The sequence below is a fragment of the Pongo abelii genome, chromosome 2 (genome assembly GCF_028885655.2).
Source record: "Pongo abelii isolate AG06213 chromosome 2, NHGRI_mPonAbe1-v2.0_pri, whole genome shotgun sequence".
Classification (NCBI taxonomy): domain Eukaryota; kingdom Metazoa; phylum Chordata; class Mammalia; order Primates; family Hominidae; genus Pongo; species Pongo abelii.
In genome coordinates this window covers 63573721-63582600 of record NC_085928.1, presented here as the reverse complement: position 1 = coordinate 63582600, position 8880 = coordinate 63573721, and the positions used below count along the sequence as shown (strand labels likewise).

The 8880-nt window shown below is 39.8% G+C and overlaps 1 pseudogene; it reads right to left on the bottom strand.

The window, feature by feature from the left end:
• Positions 1 to 2310: 2310 nt before the first annotated feature.
• LOC100437646 (MICOS complex subunit MIC26-like) lies at positions 2311 to 8548 on the bottom strand (annotated as a pseudogene).
• Positions 8549 to 8880: the final 332 nt, after the last annotated feature.

Here is an 8880-nt window from a genome sequence, read left to right as displayed (position 1 = left end):
GAGCAAAAAAGTTTGGAAAATTTGCAGCCTGACAATGCAATAGAAATGAAAAGCCCATTTGCTGGAAAGAAATTCTAGCTGGCTGAAGAAATTTTCATAAGTAAGGAGGAGCCAAATGTTAATCCCCAAGACCATGAGGAAAATGTCTCCAGGCCATGTCAGAGACCTTCACAGTAGCCCCTCCCATCATGGGCCAGGAGGCCCAAGAGGAAAAAGTGATTTTGTGGGCCAGGCCCAGAGCCCCTGTGCTACGTGCAGCTGAAGGACTTGGTGCCCTGTGTCCCAGCCACACCAGCCATGGCTGAAAAGGGCCAACATACACCTCAGGCTGTGGCTTCAGAGGGTGGAAGCCCCAAGCCTTGGCAACTTCCATGTAGTGTTGAGGCTGCAGGTGCATAGAAGTCAAGGACTGAGGTTTGGGAACCTCTGCCTAGTTTTCAGATGTATGGAAACACCTGGATGCCCAGGCAAAAGTTTGCTGCAGGGGCGGGACCCTCATGGCGAGCCAGTGCAGAAGGGAAATGTGGGGTTGGAGCTCCCAAACAGAGTTCCTACTGGGGCACTGTCTAGTGGAGCTGTGAGAAGAGGATTACCATCTCCAGACTCCAGAATGGTAGATCCACCGACAGCTTGCATGCACCATGCCCCTAGAAAAGCCACAGACACTCAATGCCAGCCCATGAAAACAGCCAGAAGTGAGGCTGTACCCCACAAAGCCACAGGGGTGGTGCTTCCTAAGACCATGGGAACCCACCTCTTGCATCAGCATGACCTAAAAGTGAGACCTGGAGTCAAAGGAGATCATTTTGGAGCTTTAAAATTTGACTGCCCCACTGGATTATGGACTTGCATGGGTACTGTAACCCCTTTGTTTTGGCCAATTTCTCCCATTTCGAATGGCTGTATTTACCCAATACCTGTACCCACATTGTATCTAGGAAGTAAGTAACTTGCTTTTGATTTTACAGGCTCATAGGTGGAAGGGACTTGCCTTGTCTCAGATGAGACTTTGGACTGTGGACTTTAGGGTTAATGCTGAAATGAGTTAAGACTTTGGAGGACTGTTGGAAAGATATGATTGGTTTTGAAATGTGAGGACACGAGATTTTGAGGGGCTGGGGCAGAATGATATGGCTTGGTTGTATCTCCACCCAAATCTCAACTTGAATTGTATCTCCCATAATTCCCACGTGTTGTGGTAGGGACTGAGGGGTGGGTAATTGAATCATGGGGTCTGGTGTTTCCTGTGCTATTCTTGTGATAGTGAGTAAGTCTCATGAGATCTGATAGGTTTATCAGGGGTTTCTACTTTGGCTTCTTCCTCATTTTCTCTTGCCACCAACATGTAAGAAGTCCCTTTCACCTCCTGTCATGATTCTGAGGCCTCTCCAGTCATATAGAACTATAAGTCCAATTAAATCTCTTTCTTTTGTAGATTACCCAGTCTGGGGTATGTCTTTATCAGCAGTGTGAAAATGGGCTACACCATGTTACTAGCTTTGGAATATTCCTTAAATTCTTTTCCATCTCTCATTTATTATATGGGAACATCTCAGTAAGATTTTCAAAGCAACACTTGTTGATCTTGGCCAATGTTTTACTGCACCTTCCCTAATTCTGCCCTTGAGAACGTTCAGTTCTAGAGCAGTTTCCTCTATATATATGTGTGTATGCACACATGCCAGTTTTACAATATCCTTCATATCAAGATCAAATGAGAAATTATACTGTTGTCATAGTCTGGAGGCAATTTTGGCAGCCAGCTCCTAGTGACTCATGCTCGGTAAGTATCACCATGACCATGAAATATGCAAGATCCATTGTTATAATGCAGAATAAGATTTCAATTTTTGTAATGCATAATAATTTTTCAGTTTTGTGCCATATGAGTGCAAAAAACATATACCAATGGTGATGCTCTGAATGAGATTCTAAATTACCATAGTTGGTCTCCTCATAGGGTTGTAAACCAAAAAAAAAAAGAAGATTGAGGCAAGTCGCAATTGATTTTGAGGTTTATTTTGCCAAGGTTGAGCAAAGAAGATGAAAAAAATAAAACACAAATAACAGGGGCATCTGTGGTCCATGCCTTTTCCAAAGAGGGTTTTGATGACTTCAGTATTTAAAGAAGAAAGAGCTAGAGGGAGAGGAAGGAGAAAAAAAATGGTTGGTGGGTAGGCAATGAGACAAGTGGTTACATTCTTATGGGGCTTTGATTAGTATTCACAGAATATGCATTTTACTTGTAAAAGCAGAGAGTAGAGGAACAGTCAATTATACATTACATTTTTCATAAGTTCCCTACAAATCTTATAGGACTATGTATCTTCATAAATCCCAACCATGTAAACTCTCCCCACTGACCTGGGCAAATGCAATGAATTGTTGTAGATAATAGGCAGAGGCAGCTAATCCCATGAAACCAGAAGGCTATACCAGCTTCTTTAATTTTGTAACCTTTTGCCAAAAAGAGTCCAAAAAGACCAGCAAAACCAATAACACCAAGTCTTGGAAAAAATCCTGGAGGTGCATTTGGAGATATTCATAGCTGTCTAACCCTCATTGACCCAAACTTTGCATCTTGGAATTAGTTTGGGAGTATGTTTCCTGACACCAACTTGTACATGGCCTACAGTAATGTTGGAGCTGAGAGATGCTTTCTTCAAACTGGGTCCTCCACTCCTCCATATATTCAAATTCACCCTTAGGAACTGAGTAGAGTGAAAGCTCATCAAGCTTCATGGGATATTTGGGACGTGAGTCCTTTCTTGGTGCTGCACAGAGTTTGAAGATGAGCAAACTCATGCCAGCTTACCCTATGCACCTCTGAGTTGCCTTGAATGTGTTACTGGCAGCAGTGGCTCCATCAGGGTTGAGCAGGAGTTTAACTCTTGGTTTGCACTTCTTGAGAGTGTCATGTTTAGAGACATGAAGGATGTGAGCATCAGTAAAGTGTATAGTTGGTAACTAAATCTATGTGAATTTTGATTTGGAATTTGTATGTGTTCTTCTCTGTTGCATATATGGCAAGTCTATCTAATTGGTAATTGCAACCGCTTCCTCCATTCTCCTGGGGTATATGATGACTGCCTATCATGTTTATATGCCTTCTGTCCCCACAACTTCATCAAGAGTACTTGATAACTTTGCTTAGTCCACTGTAATGTTCAATTTTGTGTGTCATCTTGTCTGACCTAAGGAATTCCCAGACAGCTGGTAAAACAGTATTTCTGGGTTCATCTGTGAGAGTGTTTTCAGAAGCAATTAACATTTGAATCGGTAGACTGAGTGAAGAAGACTACATTGACCTTTCCCAATGTGGGTGGGCATCATTACATCTATTGAGGGCCTGAATAGAATGAAAAGGCAGAAAAAGGGCAAATTCCCTTTATTTGAGCTGAGACATCCATCTTCTCCTGCCCTTGGACATCATTGCTCCTGGTTCTCAAGATTTCAGCCTCAGATGGGGGCCTATACTATCAGCTCCCTAATTCTTAGGCCTTTAGAGTTGAACTGAATTATACGATTGCCTTTCCTGGTTCTCCATCTTGCAGAGAGCAGATCACAGGATATCTCAGCCTCCACTTCCACGTATATTCCTTTAAGTCTCTTACATATATTCTATTGGTTCTGTTTCTCCATATAACCCTGATTAATTGATATGGTTTGGTTCTGGGTCCCCATCTAAATCTCATCTTTAACTTTAATCTCCTTGTGTCTAGGAACCTGGGATCTCCACAAGTCAAGGAAGGAAAATGATTGGATTATGGGGAAGTTTCCCTCATGCTGTTCTCATCCTTCCCATGAGATCTGATGGTTTTATAAATGGTAGATATCCCTGCGCTCTCACTCCTTCTCCTGCCTCCTTGTGAATAAGGTGCCAGCTTCCCCTTCCATCATGATTGTAAGTTTCTTGGGTCATCCCCAGTCATGCGAAACTGAGTCAATTAAAACTCTTCTTTATAAATTATCCAGTCTCAAGTAGTTCTTTATAGCAGTGTGAAAATGGACTAATACACTAATATACCCACAAAACCCTTATTTAAGTCAGACTAAGCCAAACAAATTATAAAAATGTTTGTGCATAGCGTTTTTGTGTGCGTAATGTATACAAAGTTTTATACTTGTGTTCAAAAGTGAGCTTGAGCTTCTTTCCTGTGTTCTTCTTTTCTATTTGGGGGATCAGTATAATAAGGCTTTCCGACTTTTTCCATGCCATCTGGGAATCAAAATTACAATAAAATTGTCAGGTAAACAGAAATGTTTTCTACCATTTTACAATACACTAAAAAATATTTAGAAAACATTGTTTCTGTTAGTTAGGTATTTGGTAAAATTAATTGATAAACCTATTATGTGCCTATTTTCTTGATTAATGTTTACATTTAGTTTATTTTTACTGAGTTCCTCCAGATTTTTTTCACTGCTTGAGTGAATTTTGGCAATTTTTATTTTAATAGAAAAATTATCTTGGCATCAAGACTTTAAAATTTATTGTATGGCATTTAAGTATCTGTAGTTAAGTATCCTTTTTCCTCCTAGTGCTATTGATTAGTCAGAATTTGCAAAGGTTGTGCATATCATTTATCTTTTCAAGGATCCAGATTCTTTAATTTACTTTTTAAATTGCTATTTTATTAACTTCTACTTTTTATTTAATTCTTTATTATTTCCTTTAAAAAAGTTTTTGCCTTTTTTCCCAGGTAATAAGAGTCTCATACTTTTCCCCCAATCTTTCTAATAAATGTACGAATTTAAAAAATTCTTATTTTCACATAAGTATACTCTAGGCTAATCATTCTCCTTTTAATGCTGTGTTAGCAGCATTCTATTCAGGTTTAACTTATAGCATGCTCGTTATTATTAATTTGTAGATAATTGCTGTGTTTGTTTGTGAGAGTTGCCATAACAAAGAACCACAAACTAGGTAGGTTAAACAACAAAAATTATTGTCTCACAGTTCTGGAGGTTGGAAGTCTGAAATGCAGGTGTGGATAGGGTTGATTCCTTCTGAGGGCTGTGAGAACAGGATGCATTCCAGGCATCTGTTCTTGGCTTTAGATGGCAATCTTCTCTCTATGTTTTCACATTGTCTTTTCTCTGTACATGTCTGTGTCAAAATTTGACCTTTTCACATGGACTTCAGTCAGATTGCATTAGGGGCATAACTTACTTCAGTATTATCTTAGTTTAAGTAATTATAGTCATACCTCACTTAACTGTAAGAATACGTTCTAAGAAATGTGTCCTTAGGTGATTCTGTCATTGTGCAAACATTATAGCCTATACTTATAAAACCTAGATTGTACAGTTTTCTATACACCTTGGCTATATGATATGTCCTATTGCTCTTAGGCTACAAAACTGTACAGCATATTACTATAGTGAATATTGTAGGCAATTGTAACACAATAAGTATCTGTGTAACTAAATATATCTTAACATAGAAAAGGTGCAGTAAAGCTATGATATTATAATCTTATGGGACCACTGTCATATTTGTAGTCTGTCATTGACCAAAACTTTATTTGCAGCATATGACTACATCTGCAAAGACCCTGATTTCAACATGTACATTTTGTGAGGTCACAATTAGACCCATAACAATAAGAAATTGAAGCTTTTTTCATTGTTTCATGATAAACAAATGTAGTATGAATATTTATTCTTTTTGGAATTGATTAAAATTATTTATTTGGAATTTCTTTTTAAAAGTCTAATTGGTTTTTACTTAAATACCTTAAATCTTTATTGTTTCATCCAGAAAAGTTCATGATGATGAAATCTTTTTGATAAATTGTTCTCAGGAAGTGAATATTTTTATATTTCCATACAGTTAGGACTTTCTGAGGAAAGGGAACTAGAAGCTAGGTTTAAGGACTAACCTTGAAAACTAAAAACCAATTAAAGGGCCAGAAAATCAATGGAGAGATTATTTCAAATGTGTTCACATTTCAAAGGAATATAAAAGCCCTGAGCTATGGAGACATTTATATTCTGAAAGATTATACACCATTAGAGAAGAAGAGTTTCTCTCTGTCTCTGTCAGGAGGGGAGAGGGACAGCAAGTAAAGAGACTCCAGGATTCATAACTTCAAGGTTCCTCCTCTGAAGTGCAAGAAACCAACTAATATGTTTTGGCTGTGTCCCTACTTTAATCTCATCTTGAGCTGTAGTTCCCATAATGCCCATGTGTTGTGGAAGAGACCTGGTGGGAGGTAATTGAATCATGGGGGCAGTTACTTCCATGCTGTTCTCATGAAAGTGAGTGAGTTCCACAAGAACTTATGGTTTTGTGAGGGGCTTTTCCCCCTTTTGCTCATTCTTCTCCTTGCTGCCACCATATGAAGAAGAACATGTTTGCTTCTCCTTCTGCCATGATGGTAAGTTTCCTGAGGCCTCCCCAGTCATACTGAGCTGTGAGTCAACTAAACCTCTTTCCTTTATAAATTACCGAGTCTCTGGTATATCTTTATTAGCAGCATGAGAATTGTTTAATACAGTAAACTGGTAATGGGTCATGGGGTGCTGGTGTAAAGATACGCAAAAATGTTGGAGCGACTTTGGAACTGGGTAACAGGCAGAGGTTTTAACAGTTTGGGGGTCTCAGAAGAAGGCAGAAAAATGTAGGAAAGTTTGGAACTTCCTAGAGATGTGGAGGGCTCAGAAGACAGGAAGATGTGGGAAAGTTTGGAACTTTCTAGAGACTTGTTGAATGGCTTTGACCAAAATGCTGATAGCAATATGGACAATGAAGTTTAGGCTGAGGTAGTCTCAGATGGAGATGAGAAACTTGTTGGGAACTGGAACAAAAGTGACTCTTGCTATGCTTTAGCAAAAAGACTGGCAACGTTTTACCCCTGCCCTAAAGATATGTGGAACTTTGAACTTGAGAAATGATTTAGAGTATCTGGCAAAAGAAATTTCTAAGCAGCAAAGTGTACAAGAGCTGACTTGGGTGCTCTTAAAAGCATTCAGTTTTATTCATTCACAAAGATATGGCTTGGAATTGGAACTTACATTTAAAAGGGAAGCAGAGCATGAAAGTTTTGAAAATTTGCAGCCTGATGATACAATAGAAAAGAAAAACCCATTTTCTGAGGAGAAATTCAAGCTGGTTGCAGAAATTTGCATAAGGAATGAGGAGCCAAATGTTAATTGACAAGATAAGGGGAAAATTTCTCAAGGGAATATCGGACATCTTCATGGCAGCCCCTCCCATCACAGGCCCAGAGGCCTAGGAGGAAAAAATAGTTTCATGGGCTGGGCCCAGAGCCCCCCGCTGTGTGCAGCCTGGTGACTTGGTGCCCTGTGTTCCAGCTGCTCCAGCTTGGGCTGTGGCTTCAGAGGGTGGAAACCCAAAGTGTTTGCAGCTTCCATGTGGTATTGGTCCTGCAGGTGCACAGAAGATAAGAATTGAGGTTTGGGAACCTCTGCCTAGGTTTCAGAGGATGTATAGAAACATCTGAATGTCCAGGCAGAGGTGTGCTGTAGGGACGGAGCCTTCATGGAGACCATCTGCCAGGGCAGTGTGGAAGGGAAATGTAGGATTGGAGCCCTCACACAGAGTCCCCACTGGGTCACTGCTTAGTGGAGCTGTGAGAAGAAGACCATGGTCACCCAGGCCCCGGGCCCCTAGAACCACTGACAGCTTGCATTGTGTGCATGGAAAAGCTGCAGACACTCAATGCCAGCCTGTGAAAGCAGCCAGGAGGGGGGCTGTACCCTGTAAAGCCATAGAGATAGAGCTTCCCAAGGATGTGGGAGCCCACCTCTTGCATCAGCATTACCTGGATGTGAGACATGGAGTAAAGGAGATCATTTTGGAACATTAAGATTTAATGACTGCCCTGTTCGATTTTGGACTTTCATGGGGCCTGTAGCCCCTTTGTTTTGGCCAATTTCTCCCATTTGGAATGGGTGTATTTACTCAATGCCTGTACACCCATTTTATCTAGTAAGTAACTGACTTGCTTTCAATTTTACAGGCTCATAAGGAGAAGGGACTTCAGATAAGATTTTGGGCTTAGACTTCTGCATTAATCCTGGGATGAGTTAAGACTTGGGGGACTGTTGGGAAGGTATGATTGTTTTGAAATGTGAGGACATGAGATGTGGGAGAAGAAAGGGATGGAATGATATGGTCTGGTTGTGTCCTCACACAAATCTCATCTTGAATTGTAGTTCCCATAATCCCTGTGTGTGGTGGGATGAACCCAGTGGTAGGTAATTCAATCATAGGGGTGGTTTTCCCTATCCTGTTGTTCTCATGATATTGAGTGAGTTCTCATGAGATCTAATGGTTTTATAAGGGGCTTTCCCTCCCTGTTTTTTTATTATTCTCTTTGCTGCTGCCATGTGAAGAAGGACTTGTTTCCTTACCCTTTCACTATGATTGTAAGTTTCCTGAGGCCTCCCCAGTCATGCTGAACTGTGAGTCAATTAAACCTCTTACCTTTATGGATTTCCCAGTCTTGGGTATATCTTTATTAGCAGCATGAAAAAGGACAAACCAACTTTTGCAGAGTCCATTTGACGTGAATTTCATATCTACTAAAAAGGGAAGAATAGAGCATCAGGAATTGATGTTTCTCATACCGTGAATAAATTTGCCTTAGAAACTGCAAATAAATTTGCTTAGAAACTTTACGTTGGCATTCCTGCTAATATAAGTAAACATTAATATTAAAAACTTAATGATAACATATTTTATGAATTCTACTTTGTATAGATTTCTTAGATGAATATATGATCAACTAGGTTTTTCATATTCAAAATTTTAAGTCACATTTTCTTGGGAAAAAACTAGATGTTCTAAATATGCCTTTTCATAATTTTGCATACTTTGCTGTGTTGTCCTATTAAGCAGTTCCCTGTTGA